General features: G+C 47.1%; 1 pseudogene; it reads right to left on the bottom strand.

Annotated features, from left to right (window-relative positions):
- Positions 1 to 161: 161 nt before the first annotated feature.
- On the bottom strand, positions 162 to 23534 carry LOC144139682 (uncharacterized; annotated as a pseudogene).

The raw sequence follows: 23534 nt of genomic DNA, 5'->3' as shown, positions 1-23534 counted from the left end.
TATTTACGAAATATTTTATTTTTAATTGTCCGTAACCATTTGATTGTTTAATTTAATTTATTTTTAATTGTTCGTGGAACAATTTGTTTCCAGAAAGAGTTCAACACCCGCCTTCTTGTGTTCTTCGACGGCCATGCTATCTACGCTGCAAAAAGACCGGTTTAGTTTGCCGTCCCACACGGGCGCCAGTAGTGGTCTTGACGGGCCACAAACTTGGCATTGAGACTTTGAACACGCCGGAACCCTGCGCACCAGACAGAGAAGGTTGACCTTTTATAACATCGTAGAGGTGCTGCGAGCTAAACGAAAGTGGTAAAGCAAGATAAGGTCATGCACATTTTGTGCTTTATTGTGGTTGTCGGAACGCTTCCCATTCAACTGAATCTTCAACCTACATCCTCTCACCTAACTTTGCGTCGATTGCTTTTTGTGTTTCGTTGGTGAGTGTGCCGTGAAACATTGATGCGGTGAACGCAAAGATAAAGAGAAAGCCAATATTAATTTACAATTCACCCTTGTAGTTTTATTATCCGTTGTTGCGGCACTGTATTGAAGAGCACCGTGAAATTTCCATGTGACGTGGCATCTTAACAATCGCAGATGTAAATCAACCATAGCAGCGGGATTTATATGTGTAGTCATTATGTCCCAGTGCCCTGAAATATTTGCATTATGTTGATGACAGTCAGCTTTGCAAAAAATAATTGTCATGACTACAGTTGTCACCCACACCCTGTGGTTTTAAACTGCACGCGCAATTTTTCGTGGGTGTTTTCTAAAGTTATATTTGAAATTTCGCACAGACAGAGCACTATTTTTTATTTTGATAAGTGTGGAAGGTTAGGGAAGCTGGCATAATTTGCAGGAAGATGAGGTAAAAAGCAGTTTGCCATGAATAACTCGTACATGGGGCACTTTAGTGCGAACCAAGGGCACTTACCCAGCAGCTGAAGTGTCCGCTTCAGCTCTGACCTGAATATATCCAGCACCTGGGTTACGCCATCCTTGCCCTGCTGGCAAAAAACATGCACGAAAAATTTGTCGATCTTCTTGCAATTACTGTTTGTTATACCCCTGCTACGCGGGCATTTCGAAGGCCTTTGAACCGAAGGTAGTATGACTCAAATGTCAACTTTGAGCTGCTACACGAGGTTTTTTAAAAGAATTCAGTTGAAATGCCATTTGAGTCAAAGGAGCACCACCAACGGCCTTTGAGGCTCCCAAAGGCCCTTGAAACATGAATGGTCGTACTCTCAGGTGCAGTTGCCGCATGCCGTATTTACAAAAAATAATAATTTACGAGTACAGCTTTCGTTTTAAAGTTCACGTTCTTACTAATTTCACTTCTTTTTCTCTTCTAGCACTCGCACTACGCTTACAAAGTAACTTGATACCCTAGACAACGGCGGTGCGAAAAAAAGAAAAATGACTCTGCCTCTTTTGCGCACTTTTTGTGCGTGTTTCTAGGCTATTATCAATTTGTTCACTAAAAGGTGTGGTTTTTGGGCCAGTTCAACTCTAAAGCCACATTTTGTTGTCACGTTACGACAGCGAAACTGGACAGCAGTGGTGACACCAATACGTGGCGGCTGAACGCGGAAACTTTCAACTCCCTTTGAGAATTGTAGTGCAGATTAACAGAACTCCTTCCAGTTCGAATATAATTTAAAATTTAGAGCGTGATTTGTCTCAAATGTCCCTTAAAGCGTCCGTGTAGCACAGGTATTACACACCAAACATCTTTAGTGGTGCCGAATATAGTTTTGATCTGTAATGTTCATAGGGGCTATCGAGCATGCGAACGTGGACAATTCTAGCGGAATGTGTATAAGCTAACAGAGCATAACCGATTCGTCTTAAAATTGCTCAGTCATGCCAGGCATATTGTTGCCGTGAAGAAAGCTTAAAGAGGTCCTGAAGACAAAACACAAGTTTGTTTTATTCGAAAGATTTCGTGTTCTATACAGCCCCCAGCGCTTGTCCGGAAGCAGACGGTGCTTTATTCACTGCGAAATTAATCAATTTAAGCGAAAATTTTTAATTCTTGAGCCAAAACGTGTGTTTGAACGACGTTTTCAATGACATCATAAGAACAGATCTTTCAGCTAAGCCTGGTGTGGAGCGGATACTTGCTTACTGTCAGTAAACTTAGATGGCGCCTTTACACAGTGCCAAGCCGTTTTCTGCCTTTGGTTTGTTTATGGCCGTACTTAAACCTGGCTTGTTTTTGTTCATGGAGAAAAGAATCGTTTTGTGAGATGTGGTGCTCGCTCGACAAATATGGTCACGTAAGACACCGTCGCTGGCGTCAATCGGCCAGTGTCGTCTGAGACAACCCCAGAGCACCGTAGTGCTGTGCATCGAAACAAAGCATAGTGCGTGCAGAACCAGCAGCTGTACGCATCGGTACTTCTTGTTTACGTGTGCTTTCGTAACTTCTACTGTTTGTCCCGCCGTTTTTACTGATATAAATAATGTGCCATAAATTTAAGCGCAAATAGCTCGTTCGGCGCGCTTAGAAATTCTGCATAATTTGCGCTTGCTTTTTCTGGCCTCCGTCAATAACAGAGCTGGCTGCTATGACATCTTAGGTTCTATTTCGGGAAATGAGCTAGTGGGTCGCATGGCCATTGCCTTTTCTGAGCGAAGTGTGCGTTAAAAGTGGTGTCAGCATGATTCTAACGAGGCAACCTTTTGAATGAACCAAACTTGCATTTTGTCTTCATGGTTCCGTCAACACTGGTGTATTTCACACGAATCTCGTTAAAATTGGCAGTAAGATGGTCGCCATCATCAACCAGGCCCTGAGCTTCCTCTTCTTTTTTGTTCGCTATGGAGTGGCCCTACATGTTAGGCATTCCTCTCTTCATCATGCGTCGGTAATGCATGGCCCAAATGCTCTGGTGCATAGTCGAGATGTATCGGAAGTCCTATCTGAGCAATATGTTTATTCAACCGCCTAAATGCACTCCACGCACGTGATTGTAAGAGTCTTGTTTTCTAAAATATGTTTGTATGATATGACCCTTACCTTCAGGATCCTCAACTTGCTTCGAGGCATCCTTTTAAAAACCTGCTCAGGACACACGCGAAATTTTTAGGTTATAAGGTGGTGGTAAGCTTTATTACAGCTTTGCCTTGTTTGAAAAACAGTGCAGGGCCTCACGAAACCTACGAAAGAAAAGATTATTCTAATGAGTACTGTCCGGCGGGGTGTATTGAGACTTAGCTCCGTTGACTTCTGAACGTGCCGAGGCACTGTGAGTCCACGACACTCTTTGTATGTTTGGTATTTTGAAATTAAAAGGTGGGAGGATCGGACTCCAATGTTGACACGAACTTTCATCGGCTGTATTTCTAGAAACCGCCGGTGTTTCCCGCGGTCCATTCGTCTGAAGCACGCTGGCTGGCAGGGGGGCAGTCTCTGAAATTCGCACCATGGGCAAGTCGCTGGGGTCACCGGTGACGAAAATTCTTTAGCGGTAGCCTGATCGGTAGGTTCACAGCGGCCCAACCAGCTTCATAGATCCGAAGTCTTCTCGATCGTTGTCGCGAGATACAAGGTCATCAAGACCAGCATCTGGACCGAGCTGCTCGGCGAAGCAGACGCGTCTTCGTCGAGGTAGCGTGACGTGAACTGCAACTGAGAGGGGGCTTCTTTGAGGCGGGGGGTACGTAAGTGAGAAAGTTTATAGTGTCACGAAGCCAAAGACGACGCAGTTGTCTTCAAGGAAAACGCGGCCTTTTCGTTTACAAATAGCCACTAGCCTGCGTTTGGTTAGAGCACCGAGGGAGTACCTGTAAATGTTTTCCAGTGTTTGAGTCGCTCAATTGGTGGCGTGAATAAGTGACGGCCGGGCAAAAATCCTCCCGGGAGTGATTCAGGATGTGTATTTTGTAGTGTACAAGACTTGCCTTGTATTAGCGTTCGGAGGGATCGATATTATGCACCTGTTCATGCAGGCTGTTCTCGGGAGGCAGTCAGCCATATTGTTGGGGCATAGATGCTCTGCGTAAAGCATTCTAGTAGACCCCCTTGCGCGCGCGCGCGTGTGTGCGTGTGTGTGTGTGTGTGTGTGTGTGTGTGTGTGTGTGTGTGTGTGTGTGTGTGTGTGTGTGTGTGTGTGTGTGTGTGTGTGTGCGTGTGTGTGTGTGTGTGTGCGTGTGTGTGTGTGTGTGTGTGTGTGTGTGTGTGTGTGTGTGTGTGTGTGTGTGTGTGTGTGTGTGTGTGTGTGTGTGTGTGTGTGTGTGTGTGTGTGTGTGTGTGTGTGTGTGTGCATGTGTGTGTGTGCATGTGTGTGTGTGCGCGCGCGCAGTATCGGCCTCGCGCACACGGGCTGCTTTTTTGCTGCGCGCCCTATGCTTAGAGTCTGCGTGGACGAGCGCTTATGTTATGGTAAGCCTTACTGCAAGTGCTACCTGCTCTGCCTGTGTCTGAGGCCCATCAATAAAGCGCTTGTTTTTCATCAGAAGTTGGAGTCCGCGTGAACTCTCCCTGGCTCCCACAACTTCAACACACGTGCACACGCACTGGCCGACCGACCTTGCGGGATATAAATAACTGTTGTCAGGCCTCATGGTTGCTCCAACGTTCCATCAATCAATCAATCAATCAATCAACCTTTTATTTAGCCATCTTTTTATAAAAGAGTGCTGGGACAAGAACAAAAAGCCGCAGTACAGCAGCTTGACGAGGTCCTTGCCCCGTTGTCTTGGCAACGGGTACAGCGTATGGATTCGTCATAGATACAAAAAATACACTAAAACTACAACAAACGTGTACAGGTACAACGTATGGACTCTCCTTCATAGATACAAGAAATACAGTAAAACTACAACAAACGTGTGACAGATACTACAGATACAGATACGTCATCGATGCTAGGCTTTGCACACTAAGGGCAGAATTGAAAAGCACATACATTACATATAATGCACAGCAATACTTAACGAAATATCAACCAGAGAAAATTGGGTGTTTGAAATTATACAAAGATACATAGGCCGCAGCCCGAGTCACAGGTATATAGGCTTGAAACGCCGAAATACAAGCCAATGACAAACACACAAAAGATTTTAGGCAAGGCCTCCATTTTAATCATATGCGATTTCAATCGTTTCCTCGAAATACTACTTAAATCTACACCAATTCTGTGTAATTTGTTTAATAAACACGGTACACGATACTGCAATCTTGAAAATCCGTAGTTCGTACGCGAGAAAGGTTGTGACCACACGTTTCTCTCAATAAAGCTATACGGTACTAGAGTTGGCTTATTTAGGTTACACAGGTCTGTAAAGGCTTTGTTGTTATATTGGAAAAATTGTTTGCATTTGAGCATGAGGTTAGTTTCATATAAATGCTGAATCGGTACTACATTAAGGCTGCAAAAAATTTCGTAGGTATGCGCATCATATGGTACGTTAGCTATATTTCGGATTGCTCTTTTCTGCAGTACACCTAGCTTGTGTATGTTGGTTCGTGATGATGTTTCGTTCAAGGGGTTGTGACAATAAGGATATACAAAACTTTGCCACAGTTGTCAATCTGAACCTTGTTTAGTGCGCTTGTCTGGGCAGCATCACTACTGAAAAATTGAAGTCTGAAAGCGCAAAGCAAGAGTGGATGCAGGCAAGCATTAGCGGAAGGAGAGAGAGACCAAATATTTTAAATTTGTCGGGCAGCTTGAGCGCAGCTCTTCCTCTACCAGCAAGATGCACTCTATGTAAATTTTTTGTAGCGAATCAGGGAATGCAAGACTTGTCGGAGCGTTTCGTGTCCACCATGCACAGCACATCACGTTTCGGCAAAACAATAGCGCGCGCTTGGAGCTACGGCACGAAGTACAAAGTGACAGCGGTAGGCAGGAACTGGCCAGTGCGGGCGAGGCAACGTCAACGTGGCAATGGCAATAACCAGCCGCATGTTACTTCGAAATGGGTAGGCCACGCGTGATACGTAAAACACAGGCCGCACGCTGGGTAACCATCTGTACGGAGTGCATGGGCGCATTTTTCTTCGTTTACTCACGTTGTCAGCGAGACCCCACACAACGGGTATCCCTACGAAAACAGCCCGTGCTCCCAAACTGAGAGCTTTCGCCACGTCGGCGCCAGATCGAACGCCACCATCCAGGTAGACTTCCATGCGCCCCTGCACCGCAGCCACGACCTCCGGGAGGACCTCGATCTGAAAAATAGTGATGCCTAATTGTTGATGCGGACGCAAGTCATGAAAGAAGCAGCTTTGTTGTATAGCCTAGCATCCTTCAAATATACCGCGTAGATATTTCTGCCAAGGTTTCAGGTGGTTTTTAATTAGGCTATATTACGTACCAAGTAACCCAGTACTGTGCCTTAAAAGTACCCTACAACACATTGAAAGTGAACGCTCAACTACGACACATCTTTCAAGTCCATTAATCAGGTCGCGCGCGACCTTTAGGTCCCGGCGTGCAAGCCGCGCCTTCAGCATTAATTGCTTCGCTCGCTCGGAACATCGCCGCTGTGTTGCCACGCTACTAGGCGAGGGTAGAACGGCTGCTTCGCCTGCGCTTGGTCTGAACGAAAAACTTGATGTTCGCGAGTATGTGGCACATGACAAATGCAGCTGTAAAAACCCAAGACCTGCTTGCTTTGCTTGTTAATTAGTGCATTGTTGCAAATGTCAGAAAAGCTACTGACGCCCTGTGGCAAAAAAAAAACAAAACACGCACCGTGGCCGGAGTTCCATCCAACTTCCGCCTGCCATGGTTGGAGACTAAAATGGCCTTTGCTCCATTCTCGTAGCACTCATTGCGGCTTCAGCTGAAAGCAAACCGGGCAGACTTTGAACGGGAAAGAAACAAAAGTGGATTAAACATGTACAGAAAGCCTCTGCAAACGATTCTATCTTCTTCGGCACGGGGTTTTCGGAGCTATATCTTATTTCTTGTTATTCCTAATTAACTGTTGTCTGAACTTCCCCAATTCTTCGAATTCCTGGTACAAATTCAATTTACCAAATAGATTCACGTAGTTTATGTCGGCTAATGCATTCTGAGGTAGTCTTTGACGAGGTTGTTCTGACGCCTAAAAACTTCACGTGGAATTTCAGCATAGTATAAAGAACGGCACCCCACAGCAGTAAAATAATATTCCACTTACGCGTGAGCACACCCTTCACGACGATCGGTAATCCAGAGAGATTACGCAGCCAGGCGATGTCCTTCCAAACAACAGACGGAGATATGAGACGTTCCAAAAACTGGTCGAAGTTGGTGTAATCTGGGACGGTAGATTTCTCCAGAAGGTAACTAGCCAAGGTCCCTAAGCTGTACAGCAAAATTTGTCATTGTCATTAAAACAGCGCATGCTTGTTTTACAAGAGCAAGGGTTCAACATAGGTCAACATACCTGCTAGCAGTTTTATTTTTTGATGCTCGCTTGCTCGCTAGCTAGATATCTAGCTAGCTAGCTAGCCACCTCACTCGCTCGCTCGCTCACTCACTCACTCACTCACTCATTCACTCACTCACTCACTCACTCACTCACTCACTCACTCACTCACTCACTCACTCACTCACTCACTCACTCACTCACTCACTCACTCACTCACTCACTCACTCACTCACTCACTCACTCAGTGAACAAGTTAATGATTTGCTGCTCCCTGCATTTTTCTTCTTCCTTATCATCATAATCGACATCAGGGTCATTTTCAGCTCATGCCCAAGGAAGAACGAAGGCCTCTTTCATACATTTCCAATCACTGTTACTGTACGATGCCGGAATCTATTCATTGAGCTCAAATTATTCTACTTCGTCCCACTATTCAGTAATTGTCACTTTCTAGTTCTAGATCCTATTATAGGCAGCCAGGCTGTTACCGGATGGTCCATCCAAGCTCCCTCTTCTTAGGAGTAAGTGATTTAGTGGTATGTCGTTTTGTACAGGAGTTTGTTCATTAACTCCACATGCACGTTTCTTATCCCTAAGCGAAACTCGTATCGCGCTTTTTTCCGTGGCTCGTTTGACTGAATAATGTTTATTTCCCAATTCTCAGTAGGAGGGCAAGTCTCTGCTTGCCGGTGGTACGCGTTGGTTATTTCCCCGCGCACATAAATGCATATTTCACGGCCACCGTGATCAGCTCATTGACTGCACCCTCACTGATCGCGGAGACCGTGCACATACACAAACACTGGCACGCCGAGCTAAGCATCAAAGCTCTGCCGCGCATCCCCACTTAGCACTCGCGGCGCGTGGTGAAACCAGACGTTGTCTTTCTGCTCCGGTGTGCTATCATTCGTTCTTCCACGCACAGCAATCACTTCGCGAGATCTGTGCTCACGAGTTATACAGGTTTTTACAATTTGAGTCTGCCATGCTTCCGCTCAGAATGTTTACACACTAAGCATTTGCTAAAATAAATTCCTCAGGACTTCCTTCTTCAGAAGAAATTCCTCAGGACTTCCTTCGTTGCAAGCATTACTTTGTTAAAAATGGGAACAATTTTCTCCTCGGTGCAGTTTGGACTGTGAAAAAATGGCCGCATCTCCACTCCGTGGACGACGGCGAGGGTGCGGAGTAATGGGACTCAAAATTACATCAAAGTTGCGCCCCGAGTGACATCCGATTTGCGCCCCGACCGTCATTCGATTTGAGCAGTGAGTTGCGCATTGATTAGTCCCTAAATGAAACTGCAACTCATGGCTCAAATCAAATTTCGCTTGATAGTGGTTTGCGCACAGATGGATGCGGACGAACATTTGGAGGTCTTAAGGTACTCCGCACCGTAAGGCCAATCCACACGACGGACCGAGTCCGCGGTCCAATCGGTCACGTGATGAGACGTCACGGTCCGCCGCGGTCGGATCCAAAGCAGAGCGCATCCACTCGGCGGGCCGGCCGTCTGAACTCAGAAGCTAGAAGGTTGAACACAGGCGCCGTTTGGCCGCGACAACATGTTGTAACGCACAAGCCTGCACTAAACGTTTCATCCCAACAATAACAGGCACCCGCATGCAAGCCGGGCGGGCGCGCTCACGCAGCCGCCGGCGTCGTTCGCACGAAGGCTCGTCACCGCTCGCTAGAACCGAACTCTTCCCGTAAATTGAGCTTCACATGTGGGAAACAAAGTCATAATGATGGCTAGCATCGCTCTAGTAAGAGTCATAGGACTCGCTAATAAAAGCGCGGATGAAGTATTCGTCGCGATTGTAAGCCTAGCCCGCCGCCTATCCCACCGGGGGTGATAGACTGGCTCCTTCGAGCGCTTCGAAACAGTCGCGCTGCCCGCGCTGTTCTCTATTGGCGCAACTGGACCCGGCTCCGCCCACGCGACGCGGGAGCTGCCAGACCACGCTGATTGATGTCGTGGACCGCCGTCGAGACCGCGCCGCGTGGATCGTCCTTAAAGGGGCCCTGAAAGGCGTTTTGAGCACACTAAATTGACTAGCGCAATCGTTAGATTGGGTCGTCAACATCATCTGTGCCAAGTATTACTCTTTTACGCGCAGCGGAAAGCTCACACTTTTGTTGCAAAGTTTGTCGCTTTTTTCTCACCACCCTTCCCTTCGTGTTTTTGGACGCCGCCATCTTCACATGTCTACGTCATCGATTCCCAGATGTTCGTCATGAGCTAGACATCCTGCTATTGGGCGGCTTTTTCACGCACTTCCGGCAGAGATGAGTCGTCTGCTCAGCGCCGGCTTACCGGCTGATCTGCCAGTGGAGTGCCGGAGTGCTTGGACATTTTACGACAAACGAAACAAGTGTAAACAAACGCTTAACCATTTGTATTGAATGCAACAGGGCCATAACACGACATGGATATTCTCTTACCTGAGTACGTTCAATAAAGAAAGCGTAGAAGCCCCGTGGCACTTCTTTCTTGCAATCGCCGAGAACGCCCTGAGCTGAATGCCCGGGTTCGACGCATACATTTTATTCAACTTCCAAACAATCCAGAGATGTGTTTCGAACGAACACAACGTCACAACATGCGTTGCAAGTCCGAACCGCGATTGACAGACGATGGGTTGCCTCCTCCTGCCCCTCGTAAATTTGGCACTCACCTCGCGTGCGGTTTGCCGCGACGAACAGCAAGTCACTAAACTCTGGCGCACAAGCCGAGATGGCTTTTAGCCACGCACACTGCACATACCCCATGCAAGGTTGAGTCATACGCCGCTCGAGAAAGATAATACAGACCATGGGAAGCACTTTCCACCCGCAAAAGCACAACGTCGCATTTCATCGCGAAACAAAGGCGTCCACAACACACACACCATCGCCTCCTGTAATGCCAAACGCATCTCCCATTTCCAAATGGGAGTGAGTAGTATGCCTGCAGTGCCCATATGCCGCGAGGTGGGGCCCCAAGCTGAACCGGGATCACGCAACCGTAACTGCCTTATAGAGCGGTTTGTGAATTGTTGACAGGGCAACCGATGTTTGATATTCTCAAAGAAATGGCGCTCGCTCCAGCGCTAGAAAGCTCAGAGCCGCGGCGGAGCATGTTTTGCCAACTTTGCCGCTCTCCACCACGCGTCGCCCCAAGCTGAACTGGCGTTTTGAGCACGGGTTCTGTATCGGTTTAAAATGTCTTTTTGACATGCCGCCGGCAGGAATTACCACCGCCACAAAATAAGACCCGGCACCAGCGGGGCCACATCTGATACGGCGCTTTTTGGATAAACAGTGCGATGTGCATCCAAGATAGCGAGTGCACGATCCTCCCCGTGCGGCTGCGAGTTCGCCGCCGATAAAAAGTCACGTGCCGCCGATAGCAACTGCAGCAACGTAGACCGCGAAAGGGCAAGGCCAGGCAGCCGCACACATGCGGCCAGAATTTTCGTTCGCTTTTCCAGCCTTGAGCGGAGTGCGGGATTCATAGTATCAACAAAGCTTGCCCGTAGCAGACGGCAGTGTGAGCAGCGCAACAGCGGAAGTACGTCACCGCTGAGGAACGCAACATCATGGGAGGGAAGGCTCGCTCGCCGTCAACAGCGGAGAGTAAGTTGAAAGGTGTAGGAAACGCGGCGCGACGATAATTCGCGGTTTTTGATTTACGATTTCTCAGCTAATACTCATCGCTTTAACAAAATTCTTGCGGGAAAAGATTGCTAATACATTGCTTTATTTGGTCACATGTACATCCACGCATCGGCGGAAGGTATTTCAGGACCCCTTTAAAGGCCGATCCACGCGGCGGACCAAAACGATTATTTGGACCGCGGTCCGCCCATCACGGGATAGGACGTCACCAGTTCGTGCGGACCGCCGTTGGACCGCGCAGGACTGCGACCTTCGCGGCCCAAATATTCGCCGAGGCTTTTCGGTCTGGTCTCGACGGCGGACCGCGACATCAATCAGCGTGGTCTGAAAGCCCCCGCGCCGCGTTGGCGGAGCCGGGTCCAGTTGCGCCCAAAGAGAACGTTGCGGGCAGCACGGTTGATTCGGAGCGCTCGAAGGAGCCGCACCAAAGAAATCGGTCTGGACAGCGAATGTTGTCTGGCAACACAGTGCTTTTAGCTAAATCCAATCCAATTTTTGGCTCAAAAAAAGCCAGTCGTTCTGTCGTCGGCCTTTCCGCCCCTCGGCCGCCAGTGCAGCGCAGTTCTGAGAAACTGCGGCGGGCGCACATGTCCCTGCTTTTATGACCATACGCACAGCGGGCGGTCGAAATACCCCCCCCACCTCCCCTTTGTCGGACTTGGCTCCCGACCCATTGTCTCAGGCACCCTAGCTCTGTGTTCCCCGAAAATAAAATAAAGCATACTTTCTCTTTTTTCGAGGGGTTCAGGAGGCGACCCAGGGACACAAGCAGACGATTCTGAGTCAAGAGATCCAAAGAGTCAGAAGATCCAACGATTCAAAAGGTCCAATATTGGATCTTTTGACTCGTTGGATCCTTTGACCCGTTGGATCTTTTGACTCACTGTGGACCTTTTGACCCGTTGGATCTTTTGACTCGTTGGATCTTTTGGCTCGCATTGGACCTTTTGACGCGGCTGAGGCGAGTCAAAAGGTCCAACGGGTCAAGAAGTCCAATATCAGACGTTAGACTTGTATCTTTCGATGCGGCAAAGGCCAGTCAAGTGATCTAGTCTCTGTACGGGCCTTAACTGGGTTCACTATTGTTTTCTATGGGTCAAGTCTATAGTTCCGTTACCTATTCGTTTTCCCTACCAGGAGCGTATTCATTCGTTCTAAGCACCAATTTCTGAGCCATATGGTAGTTTTTCTTTCAAGTATATGCATGTTTTTCTCTTACAAAAATACGTTTGCGTCCCGTGCATTGGAAATTATCGCAGTGGTTAAGCGCACATTAACAATGCCATTAACCGGCTCCGCTCTTTTCAGTATAGGGCATTTCGGTTTCAGGGCCTTTCGGTACATGGAGCTTTCGGTACAAAAAACCAATTCAAGCGTGCATTTTAGGCAGCAACATGTGTGCGTCTTGGCAGTTGCAGGCACAAAAATCGTACTTATTTATTACACGTGTTCTTGCTCGTAATTCTGCGTTATTTTGATGCAGTGAAAATGTTATGCGGCCTTACCAAATGAAGCCCTATTAATCTGTGGAATAATTGCCGGAATTCCCGTAGATCTGAGATATTATTATTGCGTATATCGTTTTCTTTCTAGTGACTTATTAACACCATATCTTTGTTTAAGTATCAATGAAGTTTACATTTTTTCTCATTTTCAAGCACCAGTGATAATAGCTGCGTAATTGATCGCCTTCGCTGAGGAAAGCAACTAGTCGCTTTCTAACTCAACGACAAAGAGCTCGTTAATTTTTTGGCATTCTGATTCCATGTGCCTTCTTTTTACTGCTAACGCAACGGACATAATGCCTTATTAGCAATGCGTTACCAAGGGCACTTTCTATACCCCACCGGACGTTACCGTCCCGACGCCACCCCCGTTTCCAGGAAATCGGTGTGTGTAGTGTGTTTGTGATTTGAAATACCCAAAGACATTTTAATGCTCTCTGGAACATACATAGATTTAATTTTCTGAAAGGAGAGCTCATTCGTCATTTTCGGCATTCTTCCTCAAAGAATACTGGTCATAATTTGGCTGTGGCTTTGTTCTTATCCGAGACCAATGTCATCATCAGTTCCCCACCGCCTATACCCCTTTAGCTGTACAAAAGGGAGAAATCCCCTATGGAAGCGAAGGCGCACAAGCAGGGGTTAACAATGCGTTATCGAGAGTGTCAAAAAAAGGTACGCGGACAGCAACTAGCAGCTTCAGGTTATCATGACGTGTTTAAACTCAGATCGCCTGGAAATCTAGTAGCGAGCTTCCCAAGGTGTAGCATAGTAGCACTGATATTTGAAGTCCTGATTTGTTTTGTGGGTATAATCATGAACCATATAATGGTCATTTATTTGATGGATGTTGACTTTGATTAACAAGATGCAAGAGCATTTAATATGTCCGGAATCTTTTCAGCAGCAATCATACAAGTCAGCGCGGTGTAGGCGAATATGAGTGACGTGGGGTCGTGGCTCGTTGACGTCACTGAAGCTCACATTCTACACAAGCAAGAACTACCAAATTATTCTAATGTAATAGTATCCTACGACAGAGGAACGAGGAAAGAGAACAACCTGAGAAAATAATGAGAAATAAAAGCAAGCTTGCTGAATGGTGTTGTTCATAACGTCCAAATTAGCCACGGCTTAATCAGGAGCACCAAGTGCATAGCTTCAACATTTAGAAGTGAAAGTTCAGATATTGGAGCCAAAACAACACTAAAACTACAATAAAATGACGCAGTCTATACCTTGCATAGCCCAGCCATGGCTCCGAAGGTTCCCATAATTCGTTGGACCTTCTGACGTGGTTTCCGAATTATTGGACCTTTTGACCCTTTTTATCTCCTGACTCATTGGATATTTTGACTCGCTTTGGACTTTTTGACCCACATTGGACCTTTTGACCCGTTGGATGTATTGACTCGGCTGTCACGTGATTATTGGATCTTTTGACTCTTTGGACCTTTTGACTCTTTGGATCTTTTGACCATAAGCGCTAGCAGACGGTCGCGAGAGTTCCGCACGCCACAACTTGGTTCTGCAGTCCTAGCTCTTTTCGACACATCCACTCCTTGACCCAGCACGACCTTTTGGGCGCAGGGTAGTCTTCTTCATCAACGCACAAAGCTAACGCCATAGCGGCCAAACGACGCTTGCGCTCAGTTTCCATTTCGACTGCTCCAAAATGCGCGCAGAACCGCAAAACCAAGCGCAAAGTATACATAAAACATGCGCGGCACGGGCGCGAGCCGTTCGTATGGGTTCGCGAGTTCGTCTGCTTGGGAGCACTGTGGTGGAGAGTGTAGCTGGTTGGATCGCTCTGTCGTCTGCTACGGCGGTCCGCCGTGTGGATGCTCTCTGCGCTGCATCGGACCGCGGCGGGCCGTTGGCATCACGGGACCGATCGGACCGCGGACTCGGTCCGTCGTGTGGATCGGCCTTTACAGGAGAGGGAGTAAGACGTTTGACTCTCGGGTACTAACTCACGGTCGTGGCCCAATGGGTAAGACGACTGACACATCTCTGTCTGGTCTACCAGACACAGACTCGAATCCTGCCGGTGTCTGTGCACGTGATTTTTTGCGATTGTAAGTGCAATGCGCACGGACGCGGAAGGACATTGTGCGGTCCTAAGGTGCTCCGCACCTAAAACTACGAATGAAGCTAGAATTCAAGCAGACAGATCTGTTATAACTAGGGTTTTACTGTATATTTAAACTGAAGGCTGATTGCTTTCCTATACTAATAAAATATTCGTATTACAATATACAACGCAATGAATCTAATCCATCTGTTTTTGAATCAGCGCAACCATGAATGGTGCGCACGATAATTTTCTTCTCGCAACACGCCATACCTGAGGTTGGCTGGTGGTGGTACGCTGATCCCTTTGTCCTCTACTTTCACACCGCCTTTGACGGGCGAGTCAGCTGTGAGGACGACGGCGCTGAAGCCTGCCTTGACGGCGCGTTTTACTATTTTTTCAGTGAGCCGCCTGTCTCGAAACACGTAGGGGTGCATCCAGAGCTTGCAGTTCGGGGCGCTTTTGCGGACATCCTCCAGTGACACGCTGCTCAGAGCGCTGAGTATCATCACGGTGCCGGCGGCTTCGGCGGCTGCGAATTCATTTCGTGCATGATTACCTTGAAAAGACGACAGAAGTCGTTTCTACACGAATGCAATTTGTATTTGTTAAATTTACCGTGCAATAAAGACACACACACAAACAAGTAAGGGACATACGCAGCGCTGTCTTCCAACTGATTACTAAAGCGCTAAGTTGGGCAGGTTGGTTACTGTATACTAAGGAATTCATCGTACTAGCGAACATTAGGACAGGGACACGGCTTAAGAGAAGACGAAACACACGCTAGAACTTTAACTCAGTTTATGCCACATAAACAGGAAAACACAAATAAGTACATGAAAAAGGAATGGGTTATCGTAAAAAAACATAATGAAACACTACCACTCATATCACAGGCCACATTACAGCGCCGGTCCATATCACATGGAGGAAATTTAACCGACACGTGCAAACAGCCTCATCCTTCGCCCGCGCTCAACCAGCTTCCCCTCTCCAAAAAAATTAATTTCCTTTGCGGATAGGGCCAAAGACGGTGCGCTGACGCATACTTCCCCCTCTCTGCCTGTCAAAAAGGCTTCCACAATTTCTCGGTCGGTTTGGGAGGATGGCCTGTACATGATGCGCGTCCCGCAGAAATCTTGTGTGCACCCCTTACACCTACGGCAATGATCAGCCATGTGGCCAGCCCCCATCCGCGCATTGACGGCCGCCTGGTGCTCTCTGAGCCTCACATTGAGACACCTGCCTGTTTGGACAACGTAGCACTTTTTTCACGACAGGGGGATCCTGTAGACCACCCCCGTCGCGCAATTCACAAACCTGCTTGTATGCCGTACGGCACAGCGTGGCTTGGTGCCGGGGTTATTCACCCTACGCACCATTTTTGACAGCCTTTCAGGGGCCAAAAAAACCCCCTGTACACCACACTTCCCACCAACCTTTTTCAGGCGGTGGGACACTTGGGCTACCACACGAACTATCTGCCTTTGGCATTCAGAACCGGGCACGTGGTCTGTTTTGAGATCCTTTACTAGGCTCTCTGCCACAGAGGCCGCAGGTGGAAAAGCTGCAGCTTTCAGTCTTTCCGCTTGCTCCAGCAAGCTAGCCTGCATTCTATGCTGGCAAGACCTGGTAAGCCCGCCCTCCGAATGTTCTTTGCAATGCCTCGCTTCACAAGCTTTGAATGGGCTGATTGATAGGGTAGGATGCCCTTTTTACTACGTGGAGCATACTGCCAACAAGGCTGATCACCCCCAAGGTGCAGGCGCACATCCAGAAACTGCAAGACACCCATCTCCGGCAACTCGTACTTAAACTTGAAACCACCTGCACACTCAGTGAAAACGCCTAGCACATGGGCAACGATGCTATTTCTATCACCGGGCACAGCTTCATTCAACATCACAAGATAATCGTCTACATACTACCGAGATAATCGTCTACATACCCAAACCGACCGAGAAATTGTGGAAGCCTTTTTGATAGGAAGAGAGGGGGATGTATGCGTCAGCGCACCGTCTTTGGCACTATCCGCAAAGGAAATTAATTTTTTGGAGAGGGGAAGGTGGTTGAGCGCGGGCGAAGGATGAAGGCTGTTTGCACGTGTCGGTTAAATTTCCGCCATGTGATATGGACCGGTGCTGTAATGTGGCCTGTGATATGAGTGATAGTGTTTCCTTACGTTTTTTTACGATAATCGATGCCTTTTTCATGTACTTATTGGTGTTTTCTGTTTATGTGGCATAAACTGAATTGAACTTCTAGCGTGTGTTTCGTCTTCTCTTAAACTGTGTCCCTGTCTTAATGTTCGCTAGAACGACGAATTCCTTAGTTTCCAACTGATCCTTCATTGACACGGGAAAACATTTATACATGCAAGATATAGTGACACTACAGCATAAAAGCAGATAAACAAGATAAACAAGATATTAAATTCACTACATTTTATCTGCCCGCCATTGCCGTCCAGTGCCAACACGTGCTTCGTGTAAGTAAGCCATTTACTTTGCAGTTTACTAGATTACTTAAACGAAGAACGTGCTGGCACTGAATGGCAACGGCGGGAAGATAAAGTGTAGTGCATTTAATATCTTGTTTATCTTCTTAACTGATTTTATGCTGTAGTGTCACTATATCTTGCATGTATACATGTTTTCCAGTGTCAATCAAGTATCAGTTGGAAGTCAGCGCTGCGTATGTCCCTTACTTGTCCTTGTGTGTGGGTCTTTATTGCGCAGTAAATTTAACATGTTGAACCAACTAGCCCAGACGTCAGCCTTACTAAGCAATTTATATCAAAGCACTGTTACTACCAGATCAGTCCCGATAGACCAATAAATGTCTCAAGGCGCCCTGTTTTTCGTCGAACAAACGCTTTTTTAGCGCATGCTTTCAGTTCGCTTAACGGACCATTGATTTTGAGTGGTCTCTCGCAGTAGGACCCGTTATTACGTGTGACTATTAGCAAACACAATAAACTATCCGTTTCACTAAATATTTGCGGGTTCATTAGCGAACACTGAAACAATTTCTGGATGCAGGAGGCGAGTAGAACTGGTTCTTCTTGAACTAGTGCGTATAATACAGGGTGATCAAAATTAAGTCGGCAGGTTTTTAAACAAATTAGACGCTTAGGTCTACGGGAAGACCCCACCACCTCTACAGTGAGGTTACACGCCCAGGGGGACACAGAATTAGGTGGTTATTATGGATGTCGGTGGCATAATTAACTAAAAGTTCGTAATTAACTTTTAAGTGGCTGCAGTAAGCAGTCATGTTTATATTCAAAAGTTAAACGCAATCATGTTTCTACGCAGTTTCATTTGGCAAAATTCTTCTAGGGCATTCCTACTCCGAGATATCGAACTGAGTAGTTTAACGACCAGTCGTATGATTACACATGCTCAACCGTTGTTTCGAATCGGCCAGCGCCGCCGTACTGTCCCGCATCACTCCTCGGCTGTGCGGCGAAGCCCCTGCGTGCGCATTCGAAAAAAGGCGCAACCATGTCAGTAACAAGTTGCGACAAGCCGCGTCAGACGCTTCGCTCTCGGCGCATTTCAAAACTTCGGCGGTTGGCGGCGAGGCTCGTCTCCACGCTCTTCAAGGACACAGAGGCACCGTCGATCGCAACGGAGTGCTCCTCTCTCCCCTCTCTCGGACTCAACGTGCCCGAGGCTATGAACGGCTTACGAACTCTGGAAATAGTGTTGTGTGTGTCTGTGACATTCGTGGCGTGTTGCCGCTTGTTGCGTTTGACCGTTATCGCTTTTGGGTATAAATAGAGCTGCCCAAGCGTTGTAACTCATTCCTGTTAGAGCAGCGAATCGATGTTGTCGCTCTGCTCGAGTCCTGTATTGTAACCTCGCCCGTCGGGGCATTGTTCTTTGGCTTCGGCTCACCTCTCGCTATGAAGTAAACAGTTACGTTAGCCTACGGCTTCTGGACTTCTTCACGGCTGCAACAGTGGCTGGCCGCTCGCATCATACACGCTACCACTCGTATGTCGGAGGCCACGGAGCTCGGATCGGGTGCCCCCGCCCGGTCGCAACACCGTGAAGACCGGCGCAAAGCTCCTCCCCTTTGTTCTGTGTTTCGATAGCGGTTCCCAGTACTGAAGATTGCGATAACGCCAGCCAAGGCTGAAAGAGTGCCAGTTATCACTTTTGCCTATGCCTCCACCCCATTGTCAAACTAAACACCGTACACGTCACATGTCAATGCTGCGTATGTCCTTATGTTGGCAATGTTTGTTTTCGCTTCCAATTCGTTGGAAATTTGTATTTATAAAGTTTAGATTACGCCAAAAATTTCATTCGCTTTCCCTGTTTTCTTGAAAATCATTTTTTCCGTTTCAATATTAAATGAAATGCGGTGAGCATTGGAGAAGCAAACAAGGGGGTTAATGCTAAACCAATTTGTACCTTAAGTTTAAGCAGTACCGACCATGTACAAATTCGCTCTAACCTTGAGCTACGCCCACTTCCCCGATAGGGTTCGCAAGTTTGTGCAAGGAAGAAGGCGAAAAGCCCACCGGCATGGACACTCGCTGGCCTAGGAGAGTGGTTGTCATGCTGACATGTGACACATCCACAAGCAACGGCGGACGAAACCGGAGCCTGCGATAAGAGTCACAACAGGGGTTTGAAGCATCTAGTCAAAAGTGTATCGGGCGCTGTAATAATAAAAATTGGCGCTGGCAGGCCTTTGATTCGAAATGAACAGATCCACTGCTATTATGATGATGACCACCACTGTAGCCATCATAATGATCACACCCATGCAAAAAAAGTGGCAGTGCAACACTGGCACGCGCGGGAGGAAGAGCAACCACGAAAATTCCCGCTTCCCCAAGAAGTGAATCATGACGAGCGGGTGAAGCACTGGGGATCGTTCTTACCGTAAATCACCCGTGAGAGTGCTTACTGGTGCTAAAACCATTTAGAATGCAATCCAATCCAATCCAATCCAATCCAATTCACTTTAATCCAATCCAATCCAAATCCAAATGCAATTCAATAAAATTCAATCCAATTCAATGCTCCTCGCGCATGCGGAGCACGGCTCTCGCGGAGCACTCTCTCTCCCCCTCTCTCCCTAATCGTTTGTGAACCTTTTATTTTGTTCTTGTTAACCGTTTGTGAACCCTTTGTTTACAGATGTTTCGATTTCAACGGTGCTGTGCGTCTCTCTCTCTCTCTCTCTCGCTCTCTCTCTCCCTCTCTATCTCTGTAACCTGCTGGGAACCATTTAGTTTGTTCTTGTTAACCTTTTGTGAAACTTTTGTTCACAGATGTTTTGATTTTCACGGTGCTGAACCGTGATCACGGACACCGGACGCCGGACGATCCTCGGCCTTAAGGTGCTTCGCCCCTTAAATAACTGGTTATAACAAGCCCCCTTCTATTCCTATGTATTGGAATAATGAAGATAGCCTTGTTTACTACGCTCAGGGGAGGGTCATGACAATCGAGTCATATCAACAATGCAAAGCGACGGCATGAAGGGACCGTCCCATTGACACCGGCCATCAGCACATTTTTTCTCCAAATGATGCGAGGGCTGCTTCACTGGATCCACCAAACTCTTTTGGACAGACGTCTGGGAAAGAAAGTAAAATAAAAAGAGTGTGCAGCCTGGCAAACTAGAAGGCAAAACTGGGTCATATTCACAAAACGTGAAGGTATGGCCTGTTCTAATCATGTACTTTCTACATCCAGCCAGGCAGTTGTGATAAGCTGCAGAACAAGAGCTTCTTACAGCGATTTCAACCGCTCTTGAGCTGCGCAAAGACAACTCCTCCTGTTGCACCATGTATCACTTTGTCACTACACTTTGTCACCTGCGTCTGTTGCCTTCTGAGGTCGGCTGTGGTGTGTGATACACCAGCTGTGTACTGGCAGCAGGTTTTGCATTTATTTTATCCCACGAGACAAGGCTGCAAAGAAGGTATTATAGGTGCGTTTTTCATACACGGCGAAGAGTTTCGTGGGTGCTAAAAGGTATTTTTGTCCTTTCCAACAACTTTGTCACAGGTGCAGCAACATCGTCCCGCGAATGTATGCGCAATCTTCGCATGCGGGTAGAAGGCAGTAGAAGGACAGGATTTTTGAATTTTTCAAAGTGCACGCGCACAGGTTCGAAGCGAAACACGTACCTCTTAAAGGCTTCGGTGTTCTCTTTTAGAGTGAACTCCTGGCCTGCTCCTGCAGCAAAGAATGCCCTCGCTGGTGGATGAAGCGCGCAATTTCCTAGGCGCTCCAAGTCTGCTATGGTTAGCACACCCTCGTCCCTGCGTGTTTTATTTCGGAGTTGAACGAACCCGTCTGCAGACCACGTAAGGAGGCCAAATACGGCAGAATGTGTATGCATCGCCTGGGAAATATCTACTGTAGAGTAAATAAGCCATAATGGCATCCATCAGCATGGAAGATTATGGTATTAGACGTGCATCATAAAGCATTTTCTACGGGGGGCGCTACCCGAGAGGGTCCGGCTCTCGTTTTAGATGGGAATAGTAGCAAAGAGGGCGACTGAAGCCCGGTGTATTCGAGTGTCAAATTAATTGCTTCTTACTGTGGCACACGTGCTGCAGGAATACACTATTTTTCGATGGGGTAGATTTTTGTTACAACAATGTTTGTGATTTACCTCTTAGAAACACGACTTAGCATACCTGAAGAATGGCAACGGTGTGGTCAGGTCTGTATATTCAGCAGCAGTGTGTCTGAGGACTGAAAAAAAAAACGGTACTTAGGATTTATGGTTACCACTAATGAGGTTTGCTTAGATGTACTTCCGTCCTCAGTTTTTACGATGAACTACAACGGAGATATAGTTTGGGATGTACACAAACCTTCGAAGGGATAGAGCTATTACCAAAAAGGAATGATGTGAAAAAAAGCACGTTTGCGTTTTGGGCGACAACTGTTTAAGAACTTGCTAAAAACAAATCGATAAACCGGCAGCTAGTTCTAAAATAATCGAGATGCTGGCAGAAGTTTACTAAGCTTCGAGTCCACTTTGGCGATTGGCGAGAGCAGTGCGCTCTGACCGAGACAACCATTACCACACTGAACTTAAGTTGGGGCTATTTAACTACTGCTTACGTACTTCAAGTGCCCTATCCTAATGTAAAAATAGCTAGCTATTCTAAGGCAGCTTTAGCGAATTGAATACAGTTGGTATAGACTGTACCACAAGGAAACATATTTCTTGTATGTCCCAGCACTTTTGTCACCTAGTAATCGTCAGCTCATATTCGCTCACGGGGTAAATATGAGGCATGATTACAGGTGAGGCTGCTTGCCAGCCTTACAAGCGAAACCTACCAGCGGTGGTCTTTTGGACAGCCCTTCATAAGCAGGAATATGTGTTATTTTGAAACAAATATTTCTCTGTTTTTCCAGCCAAACGGTTTGCAATTTTCGTAACATAAACAGCGATAATTTTAGTGCGCGCACCCCAGCCCATGCGCATAAAAACTTTAAATACCGGATCCTCTCCCGCCCTACTTGCCCTACACCCGACCGCCCTTCCTACCCACCAGTATGACACCTTTACTGGGAGTGCCATCCACCAGACCTACCGCTACACCTCAGCTCTTGCATCGCTTCCTGGGAGCACCGGCTGAACCGAAGTCATGGCGTAGCAGTCTAGTTGGCGCAAGTACTCTTGTCGCCCACTGCTGTCGCGTCATAGTGAGGGACTCTTGGAGACCAGCCGTGTCCTAACGAAGAGACCGTGGCACGATGTCCGGGCTAGGGTTGCCTAAACAATAAAGTTTTCTCCCTCTCGGCGGCCTCGGGCTACCTATGCCGAATGCGTCACCCGCGAAAGGCACACGCCTTTCGCGGGTGGCGCATTCACCCGCCGTTCTTGGGAAGTATGGTCACGCTGTGCTTGCTGAACACCGTGTAGGACCGCAAAGCTTGATGAGTGTACAGCTTACCTTTGTTTTTGACCTCCTCACCAGGACGTCGCCTAATGATGGCAGACCATGAGATCTTCTGGGATAGGGCTGAAGGGTCTGGAGCGAGCACAACGACTTCGGCTTGTTTGAAGGTCCCGTTTGTCACAAGAGGTTCACGTTCTCTATCATCTAAAACTACAGAACAATAATAATATAACTGCCTGTGGTCAAACGTAATTTATGAAGATGAATGCTTCAGAGTCTCCAAGAAACCAATGTGGCTCAACGATGAAGGTAGGCAATACTTTCCTTTACACGGAAGGGATGGGCTCTCGAAGGTGCCATTTGTCCCAGGGAGTTTACGTTCTGAACTATCTTAAATGAGAGAACAATGTCAATGTAACTTACTGTGGTCAAAGAAGTTATTAAGACGGCTGCTTACAGTTCTCTAAGAAAATGATATGCATCGACGGTGAAGATACGCAGTGCATTGATTTACATGTGGTGGTGCGCTCGCGGGATGCCTATATTTCTTTTTATTGCGTGGATTTAAAGGGAGCCCGCAACAATTTTTCAGCCTATTTTTAATCAGAAAACGTTTTGTAACGTAGTCATCTAGGGCATTCAGTACCCAAAATAAGGGGTTTGAAAGAGCATCAGACGGAAAATGCTGCTGTACACCCATCACAATTTGTATAAATTTGCCCAAAACAGTTTTTTTTCACATTGTTCGCTCGCTAGATGTTGTCACTCGGGATTTATTGATGCCAACGTATAAATACGTACAGGAACGTTGCAAGCATGTTGTCACGATATGGGTTTTCCGCGGAGAATAATTTCTTACACGACATCAAATTTATTTTAAAAAACACATACAAAAAGAAAGTCATACGCAAGGAAATGGAAAATCTCCGACGCATGAACTTTACATTCGGTTGACGTCGTTTCACTTACTTTCAAAGCTGGCGGCTGCAACAAACATTGCAGCAAAAGCAGCCAT

This window comes from Haemaphysalis longicornis, unplaced genomic scaffold (genome assembly GCF_048455015.1).
Source record: "Haemaphysalis longicornis isolate Haplotype H1 unplaced genomic scaffold, Haemaphysalis longicornis Haplotype H1 scaffold_5, whole genome shotgun sequence".
Taxonomy (NCBI): domain Eukaryota; kingdom Metazoa; phylum Arthropoda; class Arachnida; order Ixodida; family Ixodidae; genus Haemaphysalis; species Haemaphysalis longicornis.
This window is presented reverse-complemented; position numbering and strand designations above follow the sequence as displayed.